The sequence below is a fragment of the Rhinolophus sinicus genome, linkage group LG04 (assembly GCF_036562045.2).
Source record: "Rhinolophus sinicus isolate RSC01 linkage group LG04, ASM3656204v1, whole genome shotgun sequence".
In the NCBI taxonomy this organism is placed as follows: domain Eukaryota; kingdom Metazoa; phylum Chordata; class Mammalia; order Chiroptera; family Rhinolophidae; genus Rhinolophus; species Rhinolophus sinicus.
Window position 1 is genome coordinate 75,422,317 of NC_133754.1, and position 16,861 is coordinate 75,439,177.

A 16,861-nucleotide genomic window follows, 5' to 3' on the forward strand; every position below is an offset into this window, starting at 1 on the left:
AGAGGGGGCTGCTGCAGGCAAACATGAGCAAAGTGCTCCAAAGTAGAGAAGGGTTTGATGAGTTCAAGAAGCTGTGTAGGGGCCACTGCTTGGAGCACAGCGTGGCTCATAGTAACTAGAAAAAGATAATGTTCACAGGTAGCATGGAGCTAGCTTAATAAAACTTGACCGTGAAACTTCGAAGTTTTATCTTTATTTTGAAGGCAATTTGTGGCTGTGGAAGAGGGCACTGAAGGTCCTTAGGAAAGGGTCAACAAAATAAAAGCCTTGTTTCATTGTTTGCTGAGTCATCTTTCCCATGTTTTCTTTGTTACCAGGTAGGATCCTTCTCATACTGCCTTAGAATGCCAAAATTTCAGACTAAACCAGTCAGATGGCCAGACATGGCTGAGAAACACTTGGGGACACCTTTCTCTCTTGGCAACAAAGTACACAGCGTTGCATCTTAGATTGTCCACCCTGAAATGTAATGTTGCTCTGTATCAGAAACATGGCATTGCCAATGTAGATGGATGTGACGACTATCTACATTTGTAACCACTTTTATTCTCAGTTTCATGAACTAATCCAACTGTGTAGGAAGGTATCTCCTAACTTTCTCTCTGGAAGATTCATTCTATATTAAAGGACAAATCTCTTCCCACTTGGAAGATCTTTGCTACTCTCCCCTGCTTGAAATAAGTGCTTTTGAAAATTAGGTCATGGGCCAGAATGTTGTAAGCCACAGAAAGTCTTTGCAAATGTTAAAATTTTGATTTTCTTAAATATTCTATCACTTGGTATGATTTCCAATATGAAAAAGATATTTAATTTAGATTATAAAAATAAATTCTGGCTGAATATAGACCTATATTAGTTACATACTTACACATATCAGATCATCAGGGTAACAGGAAACTTCATCATGAATTTTGAATCACAGACACCAAGATAAGATGAAGTGCACATTACTTAAACGTACTGTCTTATAAACAAACATCATCGCTTCTATGTAATTGCCACCCAGGCCATACAACAGAACATGAAATCATATTGTATGTACTCTTTTGCATCTGTCTTCTTAAACTCAGCATTATTTATGAGATGAATTTATATTGCTGTGTGTATATTTCTCCTATTTTTCCACAGTTGTATATTATTCCACTGTTTGATTACACCACAATGTATTATCCATTTTATGACCAATGATTGTTTCAGTTATTTCATATATATGTATTATATTTCATTTCATATATATCCTGTCTATGGATAATCCTAATATAATCATTTTATTAAATTGATTCCTATGTATTTGATGTTTTTTGAGGTATTATAAATTGTATTTTTATATTTTAGCGTCTATGTAATTGTTAGTGTATAGAAATGTAAATGAATTGTTATGTTGACCTTGTATTCAATGAGCTTGAGAAAAATTACATATTGATTTTTTAAAAGTATATCTATAGATTATTTTCGATTATCTACCTACATAATTATGGGTTGTGTTTTGTTTTTTGTGTATGTGAAGAATGAAATTTTTTTCTTTCTGCCCAAATCTTAAGACTATATTTTAATCTTCCCCTATTGGGCTGGCTAGGATGTCCTGTACAATGATGAATAACCTTAGTAGTAGCAGGGAATGTTTTGTATTGTTTTTGATCTTAGTGGGTATTGTTCAGTATTTTACCATTAAGTATGAAGTTTGCTATGGTTTTTTTCCCCCTCCAAATATCCATAATCAGATGATAGTTTTTTCCTTCTCTTTCTAGTTTACTAGGAAACTTTATTATGAATGGATTTTTTTTTAAACTTTTTCTGCATCTATTGAGAAAATCATATATTTGTTTCCCTTGACAACATTTGTTGCATTGACTATTTTTCACATGATAGACCAAGCTTACATTTCTGAAATAAAAATAGATCTAATTTGGGTGGTATGTATTATCCATTTCATACCTAACTGATTTGATTTGTCACTATCTTGCTTAGGAGTGCATCATCTGTGTTCAGAGACAAGGCTGGCCTATAATTTCCTTTTTTTTTTTTTTTGGTAATATCCTTATCAGGTTTTATATCAAGGTTATGCTAGCCTTACAAAATGACTTTCTGTTATCTTGAAAAAGGCTTTTTTATTGGTATTATTGATGCTGTTTTTTTCTCCTTAAATATGTATTTGCAAGGATTAACTATGGAAGTCATCAGGACTTGGAGTTCTCTTTGTGAGAATATTAATAATAGATTTAAGTCTTGTAATACATGCAAATCCTTCCAGATTTTCTATATCTTTTAAGTCTGGTGATAAGTAATATTTTTCAAGGACTTTAAACATTTCATCTAAATCATCAAACCAAATTAGTCATAATATAATGGTCACATTTTAATATCTATAGGATCAGTAGTGATATGCCCATTTTTATTCCTGATATTCTTTTGTGTCTTCTCTTTTTTTTCTTCATCAGTCTTACTCTCAATTTTATAAATCTTTTCAAAAACCAGCTTTTAGCTTTGTTGATTATTTTCCTTCTGGTGTACATTTATTTTTAATTTTATTAATATTTGTTCTTGTCATTATAATTTCAGCTTTTACTTTCTTTGCAATTATTTTGCAATTCTTTTTCTCCTCACTCTCCTCTCCCCTCCCCCTAGTAACCTCTATTCCTACTTTCTGTCTCTATGAATTTGCCTATTCTGGGTATGTCATGTAAGTAGAATCACAGAATGTTTGTCCTTTTGTGTCTGGTTTATTTAATTTAGCATAGTTTTCAAGATTCATTCATGTATCAGAATTTCATTCTTTTTTAAGGCTGAATACTATTCTATTGTATGTACATACCACATTTCGTGTATCCATTCATCTGTTGATAGGCACGGGTTGTTTCCACCTTTGGCTATTGTCAATAATGCTATTTTGAGCATATTTTCATTATCATTATGCTTAAATATTTTATAATTTCTACTGTGATTTCTTCTTTAGTTGACAAATAATTTAGAATTGCATTGTTTAGTTTTCAAACATTTGTGAATTTTTGTTTATCTGTTACTTTTTCTAATTTAATTCTACCTAATCAGAGAACATATTGAATGACTTCAATCCTTTGAAATTTGTTGAGACTTGCTGAATATCTCAACACGTGGTCTATTTTCCCCACATGGATTCAGAATCTTTCCTGCAATATCCCATTTTTTCCCCCTCTGGGCTTCCAACCTGAATATTGTCTACTGACCTGTCTTCCAGTTTACTAATCCTCTTTTCTGCTATATCTAATTTAGCTATTGATTTCTTCAATTCAGTCATTGTATTATTGAGTTCTAGAACTTCAATTTGATTATTTTTCACAGATTCCAGTTCTCTGTTGAAATTATCTGTCATTTAATCTATTTTCCTAAACATACTAATCAAATTGTTTCATAGTTTGTACCTGATAATGCTAATGTCTTAATCACCTATGGGTCTGTTTTTATTTTCTGTTTCTTTTAAATTTGGCCCTATTTCCTGAGCTGTTAATTTTGGATTGAATGTCATACATTGCATATGAAAAATCATAGAAACTCTGGGTGATGTTCTTTATTCAGAGAGGACTTTTTTTTTTTTTTTTTTTTTCTGGCAGTCAGATAAAATATAGGTTGGTCATCTTGATCTAAACAGGGGTTACATTTATTCTAGGTTTTACTTCAAGTGTTTTCAGGAACTGTCTATTCTGAGTGTGCTCTTACTCCTAGAGTGTAGTCCTTCAAGAATGTCAATTCAAAGACTGGGGCATTTCTCAAGGACCTAGTGAACTTCTCACAAACTCTAGAATGTTACTTTTTTCTTGGCTTCTTTGCCTCATGCTAAAGCTGCTGAGGAATTTGGTGGGAGCGGCCAGTTCCCAGACACAGAAGGCTGATGCCTATCAGGGCAATTGATAAGATAATTACTTGTGAGTTTCGGTGAATTTTGTATCCTCTATGTGAAAGCTAAAGAATTTACATTTGTTATGTTAATACATACTTGCACGTGCTCAAACTGCTTATATGGGTGCAGTAAAATAAACTTAGTGTCTTCAGGATCACTGAAGTTCCGCGATCGCCATCATATGTGAGAGTGTCTTTTATTCATTCCCACTCCCCCATTCGGGAACCCATCGACTCGGGACGGCTGGCCCGTCACACTTGGCGCCCAACGTGGGGCTCGAATACGGAGGTAACAGTGAGGAACACCGCGTGGAAAGGGCCCCGGCTCATTAGAGCTGAATCAGTGGATGCACGGTGAGTGAGACACGATCCCCTCGGTTGAATGAATGTGTGAATGATTGATAGTTCCACGACTTTTTGTCACGGAGCTTGATTGGGCCCCAATCCAGAAGGGCACCTGATTGTTTCTTTGTTTGAAAGAAGGACCGAGTTAGGGAAAAGAATGGGTCACGCCAGCAGCAAGGACCTGTATGTTAGAGGACTTAAGAAATTGCTTGCCGCCCATGGCTGTCGGGTGAGCAGAGAACAGTTAGATAAGTTTTTAGAATTTGTAAAAGAAGTTTGTCCGTGGTTTCCAGAAGAAGGCACTGTCAGTCTGGGAACCTGGCAGAAAGTGGGAAAACAGTTAAAGGATTTTTACACTGACCACGGGCCTCAGCAGGTTCCGATTGAAACATTTGGACTGTGGACTTTGATCCGAGACTGTTTGAACCTTAAACATGAGGAATGCAAATTAGAGAAAGTGAAACAAGCCGGTGATGAGGAGGGAGAGAGCGCAAAGTTGTTAGAGGGAGTTCTTAAGGTTAATAAAGAGCCTGTTTATCAGGAAACTCCGGTCGAGCACCGGGAAGATTTAAAACCTCAGGATCAGGAAAAATTAGAAGATGAGGGAGCCAAATATGATAGGGACAAAAACCCTCCTTTAGTGGCTGTGGCTCGGGAGGACGAGCAACTTGCAGATACTGCACTTTCTCTTGCAGATCAAATAAAAAAGATTCAGGGACAGTTGATAGAACTTAAAGTTGCTGTAGACGGAGGAAATTGTCCTCGGGGTAAAGATCCCCCCATAGTTGATCCCTCTGCACCACCTCCTGAGGAGTCCTGTAGGTGGAGACCTCCGCCGCAGTCCCCGGTTTGGGACATGCCTGCAGAGCCTTCGCCAAGTTATGTTAAGCCAGGATCGGACTCTGTTGTACTATCCCCTCTTCAAATAGCTTGTGAAGAGGCTCACAAGCAAGGGGAATCTACAGAGCAGTTTGGCGTATATCCTATTTTTGAAAGATATGATCAGGCAGGACGTAGGGTTAGGGATTGGAGGCCTTTCCAGTGGAAGCAGATAAAAGAATTGAAAGAGGCTTGTGTGCAGTATGGACCTATTGCCCCTTTTACCATGGCAATTTTGGATGTTCTGTCTACTGAAGCCACCCCTCCAGAGGATTGGAAGCTTATTGCTCATGCTTGCCTTTCGGGAGGCGATCATCTCTTATGGAGATCTGAGTTTTATGAAAACTGCAAAAAGAAAGCTAATCAAAACAATTTGAGGCGAGTTCCCATTACTTTTGAGATGTTGGCCGGTGAAGGCATTTATGCTGAAATAAGAAACCAAATGGGCTTTGCGGCAGGAGCTTATGCTCAGACTTCTGCCGCTGCAAAGGAAGCCTGGCGTATGCTACCAGAAACTTCCCGCAAAGAGGAACATGTATCTCAGATAAGACAGGGAGCGGATGAGCCGTTCCAAGATTTTGTGTCCCGCCTTACCACTGCGGCTGGACGGATTTTTGGGGCGTCAATGGCTACCCAGTCCTTTATAACGCAGCTTGCCTATGAAAATGCCAATTCGGCATGTCAAGCCGTTATCAGGCCAATTAGGAAGAAAGGAGATTTATCTGAATACCTTCGCCTGTGTACTGATGTGGGCCCCTCTTTTACCCAGGGCATAGCCATAGCGGCAGCTATACAGGGAAAGCCTATGAGGGAAGTGCTCAATCAACAGGCAAGACTTCATACAGGGAATCGTACTGGAGCATGTTTTACTTGCGGGAAAAGGGGACATCGAGCAGCCCAATGCCCCGATAAGGGAAAAACAGGGACTGTAGCTGCTCCTGTTAAAAAACCTCCAGATATCTGTCCTAAATGTAGGAGAGGAAAGCATTGGGCTAATGAGTGTAAATCTAGGATAGATAAAGATGGAAAACCGATTCAGGGAAACTGGGTGAGGGGCCAGCCCCAGGCCCCGAATCAGCAATGTTATGGGGCTCTGCAGGTTCCCGAGCAGAAAGGGAACGAACCTCAGAAAAGAAATACATCACAGATTTATTCCGGGCAACCCCAGGCAGCGCAGGCTTGGACTCGTGTTCCACCGCCGACATCGTATTAACTCCTGAAATGGGAATGCAAGCCCTACCCACAGGGGTTTTTGGGCCGCTGCCGCCAAAAACCGTTGGGCTTTTATTAGGGAGAAGTGGTACGACCATGAAGGGAATTCAAGTTTCCCCGCGAGTTATTGATGAGGATTTTACCGGAAAAATTAAGATTATGGTTCATTCACCACTGACTATTTCCAATATTCCCTCTGGAACTCGGATTGCTCAATTAATAATTTTGCCTAGGATGAAAATAGGGAAAAGTAGACAAGACCAAGCACGAGGAGATCGAGGCTTCGGTTCCTCGGATGTGTATTGGGTTCAAGAAATAAAGAAAGATCGACCTGTTTTACAGCTTAAGATTGCTGGGAAAGATTTTCAGGGGCTTTTAGATACTGGAGCCGATGTGTCTTGCATATCTGCGCAACATTGGCCATCTAATTGGCCGATGCAAAGTACGAGTACAAGCCTGCAAGGTATCGGTCAGTCTCACGCCCCACAGCAAAGTAGCAATTTGTTATCATGGCAGGATGATGATGGTCATCAAGGAACATTTCAGCCTTATATTATTCCCGGTTTGCCGGTGAATTTGTGGGGACGTGATATTATGAGCAATATGGGAGTTTATCTTTACAGCCCGAGTGTTCAAGTTACTCAGCAGATGTTTGATCAGGGGTTTCTTCCTGGGAAAGGCTTAGGGAGCGCAGGACAAGGACGTCAGGAACCTATATCGCCCAATCCCAATTTACAGAGGACAGGTTTGGGGTATTTTCCCCAGGGGTCATAGATTTACCTGTACTCCACCAAAAAACAGCAGAGGCAATTACTTGGAAATCTGATACGCCTGTGTGGATAGATCAATGGCCCCTTACTAAAGAAAAAATCTTGGCCGCTCAAGCGCTAGTACAGGAGCAGCTTGAACAAGGCAACATAACTGAATCAACCTCTCCTTGGAATTCACCCATTTTTGTAATTAAGAAAAAATCAGGGAAATGGAGATTGTTGCAGGATTTGAGAAAAGTGAATGAAACTATGGAAGTTATGGGGGCTTTGCAACCAGGATTACCTCATCCCTCTGCCATACCAAAAGACACTTATAAAATAGTCTTGGATTTGAAGGATTGTTTTTATACTATTCCCCTTCATCCCCAAGATTGTAAGAGATTTGCCTTTAGTATTCCTAGTCCAAATTTCCAGGAACCTATAAAAAGATATCAATGGCAAGTCCTCCCCGAAGGTATGGCAAACAGCCCCACTTTATGTCAAAAGTTTGTTAGTGAAGCAATTGATAACACCAGAAAACAGTTTCCTTCTGTGTATATCATTCATTATATGGATGACATCTTATTGGCTTGTAAGAAAGAAGGAATGTTGTTAGCTTGCTTTGCAGATATAAAAAAGAACCTTCTAGCCTCAGGTCTTATTATTGCACCTGAGAAAGTACAGAAAAGTGAGCCTTATTCTTACTTGGGATTTCAGTTGTTGGCTCAGTATTTCACTCCACAAAAAATAGAGCTTAGAAAAGATCATCTTAAATCTCTTAATGATTTTCAGAAACTGTTGGGAGATATTAATTGGCTGCGCCCTTCTTTGGGACTAACTACTGGAGATCTTAAACCACTGTTTGAAATTTTAAAAGGAGATTCTGATCCGACCTCACCCAGGTCTCTTACTGAGCCTGCACGAAAGGCTCTTTCTAAGGTTGAGGAAGCCATTCAGCAACAGCATGTTTCTTTTTTAGATTATTCTAAACCTCTATATGTGTATGTTTTAGACACCAAGCATACACCCACAGCAGTGTTGTGGCAAGAAGGGCCACTTAGATGGATACACCTCCATGTGGCTGCACAAAAGAATCTTACACCTTATTATGAATTTGTGGCCAGTTTAATTCAGGAGAGCCGCTTAGAAGCTCGAAAATTTTATGGAAAGGAGCCAGATTCTATTGTTATTCCTTTTACAAAAGCACAGATTCAAGGCCTGATGCAGTTTACTAACAGTTTTCCTGTTGCATTGGCTCATTTTGTGGGAACTTTAGATAATCATTATCCTAAGCATAAATTGCTTCAATTTTTCAGCATCATGCTCCTATTTTTCCTTCAGTTGTGTCACACGCTCCTCTTCCTGCTGTACTTAATATATTTACTGATGGATCTAGTAATGGTGTAGCTGTCTATGCACTCAATGATAAGGTCATTAAAAGAGTGCAGACACCTCCAGCCTCAGCTCAAATAGTTGAGCTTCGAGCAGTTCATATGGTTTTGCTTGATTTTGCTTCCCAGTCTTTTAATTTATTTTCTGATAGCCATTATGTAGTTCGTGCTATCCAAAGTTTAGAAACAGTACCTTTTATTAGTACCAGCAATCCTGTTATTCAGGATCTGTTTCTTCAGATACAGCGGGCCATTCAGCTGCGCTGTGAAAAATTTTATATTGGCCATATTAGAGCTCATTCTAATCTTCCAGGCCCTTTGGCCTCAGGAAATCAAATTGCAGACTCTGCCACTCAGCTCGTTGCCTTGACTCAAATAGAAAAGGCACAAAAGGCTCATAGCCTCCACCATCAAAATAGCCAGAGCTTGAGATTGCAGTATAATATAACCAGAGAAGCAGCACGTCAGATAGTAAAACAATGTCCGGACTGTTCACATCTTCTGCCTGTGCCTCATTATGGAGTCAACCCCCGAGGCTTAAGTCCTAATGACTTATGGCAAATGGATGTGACTCATATACCTGAATTTGGAAAATTAAAATATGTTCATGTCTCCATCGATACATTCTCCGGATTCGTTGTGGCTTCTGTTCAGACAGGAGAAGCAACGTCACACGTAATTAGACATTGTCTTGCTGCATTTGCCATGATTGGAACTCCTAAAAAACTTAAAACAGATAATGGCTCAGGTTATACCAGCAAAAAATTTGCTCTATTTTGCCAGCAATTTTCGATCAATCATGTTACTGGCATTCCTTACAATCCCCAAGGACAAGGGATTGTTGAACGTACTCATGGTACATTAAAAGTTAATTTGCAAAAAATAAAAAAGGGGGAGTTATATCCCCTGACACCTCATAATTATTTGTCTCATTCTCTCTTTATTCAAAATTTTTTGACCTTGGATGCCCATGGCAAGAGTGCTGCAGAGCGCTTTTGGCATCCTTCTACTGCCCCACAGGCTTTGGTCAAATGGAAAGACCCACTTACGGGCTCTTGGCAAGGCCCAGATCCAGTCCTCATATGGGGACGAGGACATGTATGTGTTTTTCCACAGGATGCAGAAGGCCCTCGGTGGCTGCCAGAAAGATTGGTGCGACATGTGGACCCTCAGCCCATTGATGATGCTACTGATGCTTTGCCAAGCGGAACCTGACCAGACGTATTGGGCCTATGTACCTGATCCACCAATCCTCCACCCCGCTGTGTGGGACGGTCCTGAGATTCCAGTCTATGTTAATGATACTCAGGCCTTAGGATTGCCCTCTGATGGACACATAAAACAACAACTAGAGAAGAATTTCACTTATAATGGTATAGGAACAGGTTTGCCTATTTGTATTGCAAATAATAGGTCAACATCTGGGTGCTTGCGTAGTTCTCCTGTCACTATGCACATTAATGACTCTTTAGTTGGATGGACTGTTCGTCTTAATATGCTAGGTGATTGGTCAGGAGGACGCAGAATAAATCTGCCCGTCCCTCCATCACATCCATCTTGCAATAAAAGATTGAAATTAAATATTGAGACTGTCCCATGGAGAGACTGTCCTGGCAATGATCCTGTTCGTTATGACATTCCTGGAACAGGCAGATACATCATTAACTGGTCAAGAAGTAACCAGTCAGGATGGGCCCGAGAACTGATTTCTGGATTTTGGACTTCTGATACACAATATCAGCAAAATTCATTATGGAGACTTATGGGAGTAATAGGTGAAGTTGTTCAAATAGTTGAGTTCTGTAAATCAGGCACTCCCTGCAGTCATGTGAGTGTCTTGAAAGATGGGACTAGAGATTGGACTACTGTTGCTAAGACTGTTAATATATCTGCTTGTGTTCCTTCTCCTTATGCACTGTTGATTGGAAATGTTAATGTACACTTTATAGAAAACCAATTTAGTGTATCCTGTAGTAATTGTTCTTTAGCAAATTGTATTTCTTGGGTACCATTAGGAACTCATGTTATGATACTTAAACAACCATCTTTTGTTATGCTTCCTGTTAATATTTCTGGACCTTGGTATGCTGAAAGAAGTTTGTAGGTTTTTAAAAAAATTGAGTATGCTTTGAGTAGGTTTATTGGGCTTCTGTGTCTGTTTGGTTCTGTGCCTACTCCCCATCCTCATTAGATGTTTCATCAGCAGGATGTTAGACTTACGAGCTGACATCCATCAGCTTGAGCTTAAGGCAAGTCTTAAGACTCTCACCCCTGTGCATTTATGAGGGGCGGGTTAGTCAACGACGGGCAAATACTTGGGAGCCGCTTCAACACCTAAGACAGGGCTTGTATGATAAAATATAAGTACCAATGACGGGTAAGTTGAGGCAGGCGTCCTGGGATGCCTAAGACAGGCGCCGTCACCTCACCATCCTGGCCGGATGGATTTTGTTCATATAAAATAAAAAAGGGGGAGATGTGGGGAGCCATGGTTACAGGAAACTCTGAGCTTTGCAGAATGGCTCGGTTTATGCTACCTGTTTCCTCCCCCTGAGGCAATTGTCTCTGCCTGCACCTGAGGGGAGCTTGAGCTTGTAAGCTGCTGAGGAATTTGGTGGGAGCGGCCAGTTCCCAGACACAGAAGGCTGATGCCTATCAGGGCAATTGATAAGATAATTACTTGTGAGTTTCGGTGAATTTTGTATCCTCTATGTGAAAGCTAAAGAATTTACATTTGTTATGTTAATACATACTTGCACGTGCTCAAACTGCTTATATGGGAGCAGTAAAATAAACTTAGTGTCTTCAGGATCACTGAAGTTCCACGATCGCCATCATATGTGAGAGTGTCTTTTATTCATTCCCACTCCCCCATTCGGGAACCCATCGACTCGTGACGGCTGGCCCGTCACAAGTTCTAGAACTTCAATTTGATTATTTTTCACAGATTCCAGTTCTCTGTTGAAATTATCTGTCATTTAATCTATTTTCCTAAACATACTAATCAAATTGTTTCATAGTTTGTACCTGATAATGCTAATGTCTTAATCACCTATGGGTCTGTTTTTATTTTCTGTTTCTTTTAAATTTGGCCCTATTTCCTGAGCTGTTAATTTTGGATTGAATGTCATACATTGCATATGAAAAATCATAGAAACTCTGGGTGATGTTCTTTATTCAGAGAGGACTTTTTTTTTTTTTTTTTTTTCTGGCAGTCAGATAAAATATAGGTTGGTCATCTTGATCTAAACAGGGGTTACATTTATTCTAGGTTTTACTTCAAGTGTTTTCAGGAACTGTCTATTCTGAGTGTGCTCTTACTCCTAGAGTGTAGTCCTTCAAGAATGTCAATTCAAAGACTGGGGCATTTCTCAAGGACCTAGTGAACTTCTCACAAACTCTAGAATGTTACTTTTTTCTTGGCTTCTTTGCCTCATGCTATTAATCTCAAAGATGCTGACGGGCGGAAAAGAGTGGCCAACAGTGACAAAATAGGGCTCACCTCAATGTATTTTCCCTGTCTCTGAATTTGCTCTTTCAAGTTTGTCGCTGCCTTTTTTGCTTTTCCTCTAAATAATTATTTCTTGTCCATTTACATCATTTAATAGTTATTCTCAGTGGAAGGGTGACGTTGTTACAAACTATTCTTTCATACTCAGTAGTAGAATGCCTCCATATTTATTTTTAAAGTCACCTTGATTGTATATATTTTTTAAATATTTTGTCTTTGAAGATAAAGTTTTCACCCTTAAACACTCTACCACATCCCTAAATTCTGGAGAACCTCCTTGAGAAAATTTAGCCTTCTCTGACTGTTGCTTCTGAATTATAAATTAATATTCCCTCAGCTCTGCCAGCTCTTCTTTATTTTATTTTATTTTATTATTATTTTTTTTTTGGCTCTCTAGGGGGAAGAATTACTTTCCCATGCCTTTATTTTTTGTTTGTTTGTTTGTTTATTTATTTATTTTTGTTTTTATTAGTTTCAGGTGTACAAAACAATGTAATAGACTTTTACACCCTCACAAAGTGATAACCCCCTCTCCCCCAATCTACTACCCCTCTGATATCTTATATAGCTGTTACAATTCCCTTGACTCTATTCCCTATGCTGTACTCCACATCCTGTGACTATATATATATATATTAAATTGTAGTTGACATTCAATATTTTTCAGCTTCAGCTTCAGGTGTACAGTGCAGTGATCAGGCATCTACACCGCCCATGAAGTGGTCTCCCTAATGAGACAAGTGCTCGTCTGATATCCTACAAAACCTTTACAACATTATTGATTATATTCCCCAAACTGTCTTTCGTATCCCCGTGCCAGCTCTTCTTTAAATTTCCATTGGGATATGCTCCCCATATATTCCAGAGGGCATTTTAGCTATCTTTCTTTTTTGGTTCAGCATGCTTAAACCAAATAATGAAGACATTCATCAAGATGAACATTACTAGGAAACAAGTACACGCGCATGCGCACAAACACACACACACACACACACAATAAAACAAATAAAAGGACAAGTATTGGGGGAAATTTTGTTTTCAGACCTCAGATTATTTTCTTTACAGAACTAAAACCTAGTTATAGGTTATCTTAAATAGAAGAGTATCTTACCAGGCAACCATTCCTAGTTCCATTTTTCCTCTTATTTTTCACTCCTCCCTCCTTTTTATCAGCAGGTGCACACATGGATCCAATACACTCGAATGCACAGAGGCTTCTGTGTCTGTGGTTGCTTCAACCACATTCCTTCCACCATAGGCTCTCCCAAAACTAGAAGCTTGTACATAGAGAGTTTCAGAGGAGAGTCTATTGGAAAGATATATGAAGTGGAGGTAAGAAACTATTTTTACAATTTTGTTAAAGTAAGGAATTAACACATTTTTAGGTACAAGGACTTATCCAATATTGGTGAAGTCTGAACTGAACATGCTCCTGTATCTCAAATTATCCCATCTACTTAGGCCTTCCAAAGGACATTGCTCTAGCAACTTTCTTCCTTCTTTCCTGTAGCATAAGTTTTCCCTCCTACCAAATCATTCTCATCAGTGTATAACATGCGATTTCTCCCTTCTGAAATCCAATCTTGAATCCGTATCTCCCTCTAGGTTTAATCCTCTGCTGCCCTTTACAGAAAAATCCTCCAAAGACTGTCCATGCCTATTGTCTTCAGTTCCTCTCCACTTATTCTCTCCTGAATCCTCTGCAAACAGGCATTTCATCTTCTCTATTCCGCTAACACTGATCTTGTCAGAGTCACCAATATCTTCCCTGTGGTTAAATCTTTTAAGTCATTTCTCAGACCCTATTTAACTTGACTTATCAACAGCTTTCAACATATTCAAGTTCTTATCACTTCCTTGAAAAATTTTTCCTCCCATTTAACTTTAAGGATTCCACATCCTCCTGATTTTTATTCTCCCTAACCAGTCATTCTTTCTCAGTCTGCTTTGCTAGTTTCTCTTCACATCCCATATCTCTAGATGTTATTAATAAAATGCCCAGGGCTCAGAACTCTCTTTCCCCTTGCTTCTTTATACTCGGTCTCCATTTTAGTACTTAAAGACCATATTTCTTCCATTTCAGTACTTAAACACCATCTATATGTTCATAATTGCCAAATGTATACTTCTAACCTATACCTCTTCTCTAAACCTTAGGTACAGGGTCCCACATACCTCAACATCTCCCCTGAGGCATCTAATAGGAATCTCAACCATAACATGTCCCAGCATGCTTCTAAATGTGCTCCTCTTGAATTCTTTCTGATTTCAGTAAATGACAACACCATCTTTCCAAGTGTTAAGCCAAAGCCTTGGAGTCAATTGTGATTCTTCCTTTAGTCACACTCCACATCCAATCTCATAACAAATCCTGTTGGCTCAAATTTCATAACATATCCAAAGTCCCTGGACTTCTCAACACCTACCCCAGTATCATTTGATGAAAACATCATCTCATGTCAGATTACAACACTCTGTCCTCAAAACTTGCCAGTCTCTTCCTATTACAATTTCAAAGGCCAAAAAACGATATTAATCACTCAGCTCCTATTACTTCACTGATCAGCTCCTGTTATTTATTCCCTTGCAAATTCCATTCTATGTCCCAGTGTTCTTGAAACCACCAGATACGTTCCTGTTTTGAGCCTGTGTGTGTTTTCCTCTGTCTAGAATTCTCTTTTTCATTTATACATGGCTTCTTTTCTCATCTCCTTTGCATCTTTGCTCACAAATTACTTCTGCAAGGAAGCCTTCCCTTCCCTGACTACCCTATCTGAAGTTGCAGCTCTCTCTACTCTGTCATCTTGCCCTGTTTTATGTTTTTCATAGCACTTATTGCAATCTGACCTTATATTATGTTTCTACTGATTTGTTTCTAGGCTGTCTGCACTGGAATTTAAGTTCTATAAATATTTACCTTGTTCACGCCAATGCTTACAACAGAATCTTAACACAAAGAAGGGGCTTGATAACTATTTGATACAAAAACTAAATCCATGATAATGACTTTTTATGAATGTAAGGAATTTTTGAAAACTTTTGCAACACTTTACATTTCATTAAAAATTTAAAAATTAAAAATCCTGAACAATGATCTGTAATTATAAGAAAGCAATGACATTAAAAATATAATATCCAAATGATTTATGACATGAAAATGCACCTCTTAACTGATAGTAATTACATTCTAGTTAAGAATAACGTCAATACATATACTTCCTTTGATATTAAATTTATAAAATCAAGCAATTTTCTGTGGTATTTTATATGTATTTATATTATTTTTAAATCCCTTCTTTGGTTTTGGATAAACTAATAGACATTTTAGTTAATGCAGTCACTAACCTTCATTTAAAAATTGATCTCAGTAATGTGAAAGCTGTCATAATCACTTCTCTGTCAGCCTTGAGGATTTACAGCATGTTGCCGCTGCTATTTAGCTCGCTCTTTAACTACCTGAATAATGAGGATATGTTAAAACTTTTACTCTGGTATATCCCTGTGTGTGTTTGCACTGGGTATGTCTACATAAGCACACAAAACCTTACTAGTTTTTGTTTCTTTTTTTTTTTAATTTATTTTTTAAATTTATTGGGGTGACAATTGTTAGTAAAATTACATAGATTTCAGGTGTACAATTCTGTATTACATCATCTATAAATCCCATTGTGTGTTAAAAAAAAAATTGATCTCAGGAGTAATTCAGTCTGCCTTTTTCAATTTTTAACAGAGAAATGCTAAGACTCATTTATCAAAGATTATTATGAAGACACTGCCCTCAATTTTACCTAATCATTTTAAAAAGCACCATCCTTTATATATCTATTTACTAATCTCTAAATCTCATTTAACCTATAATGAAATATTATCTTTAATACAGGTCAAGTCAGAGGCAGAGCCAATTCTTTATGTTATCTCCAAAATAGTACTTTATGTTCGAATTGAAAATGTTTAGGAGATATGAATCAAGATTACTGCACTTGGTTCTATTTTTTAAGATATATATATATATATATATATATATATATATATATATACTTATATATGCATATATATACAAATATACATGCATATATATATACATATATATGTGTGTGTGTATATATATATATATATATATATATATATATATGATAGTTTCTCTTTTTGCAAAACCCCAAAGCCAAATAAAATAAAGCTACCATAAAATCTATTCATTGGTTTCCATGAAAAAAAGAATTCATCTTTTCTACTCTACCTAATTAGTATAGGATGCATATCAATCCTTTTCCCTTCTAAAAATTCTGGGCTGATTAGGGAAGGAGCTGGATGGTTCCTTTAAACTGATATACAATAGCCTGAATAGTTTTGAAAGAGCAGGGTGGAGAGACACGTCACATTTACCAGTAATTATGGACCAGAGAGAACCTAACCAGAGACCTTTAGGAACAGGGGCTCCAGACTGCCCACACGTCTAGAAATTCCTCACGTTTGACAACTGCAAAATTAAAACTGATAATTTCTCTTGAAAGTTTCTATACCTAATGTTTAGGGATAGTTAGAAAATTCTTTGTGTGAGTAAGTAAACAATTAGGAGTATTCCTTAGAGTTATGGAGATGTGGCCATGCAAAAGAGCTATAGATAAAGGGATCATTCTCATGTCTACTCCCCAACATGTTCCATTACAATAGAAAAATGAAGTAGAGAATGTAAAGGAGAAAGCGTCAATTGGAGGCAAGGCTCTAGGGTCATTTTTGTTTTGTCTGTGATACTGGACACTAATTCCAGTCCCAACACATTAATTTTTCAGACTTCTATAAGCAGGCAACAACTCTCTCTTACAACCAGAAATATGTCTGAAAATGATTTATTACACATTTATATGATTATATATGTATATATAGTTTGACTTTGGATTAAT

At 38.0% G+C, this 16,861-nt stretch overlaps 1 long non-coding RNA gene across 1 annotated transcript; it reads right to left on the bottom strand.

Moving 5' to 3' along the window:
- Positions 1 to 177: 177 nt before the first annotated feature.
- Positions 178 to 15,987, bottom strand: LOC141571050 (uncharacterized). Its single transcript, XR_012495546.1, has 3 exons — positions 14,136 to 15,987; positions 13,072 to 13,266; positions 178 to 459 (listed from the first exon to the last, which is right to left on the bottom strand). It is a non-coding gene; the product is annotated as an uncharacterized LOC141571050 (long non-coding RNA).
- Between the last annotated feature and the right edge of the window lie 874 nt (positions 15,988 to 16,861).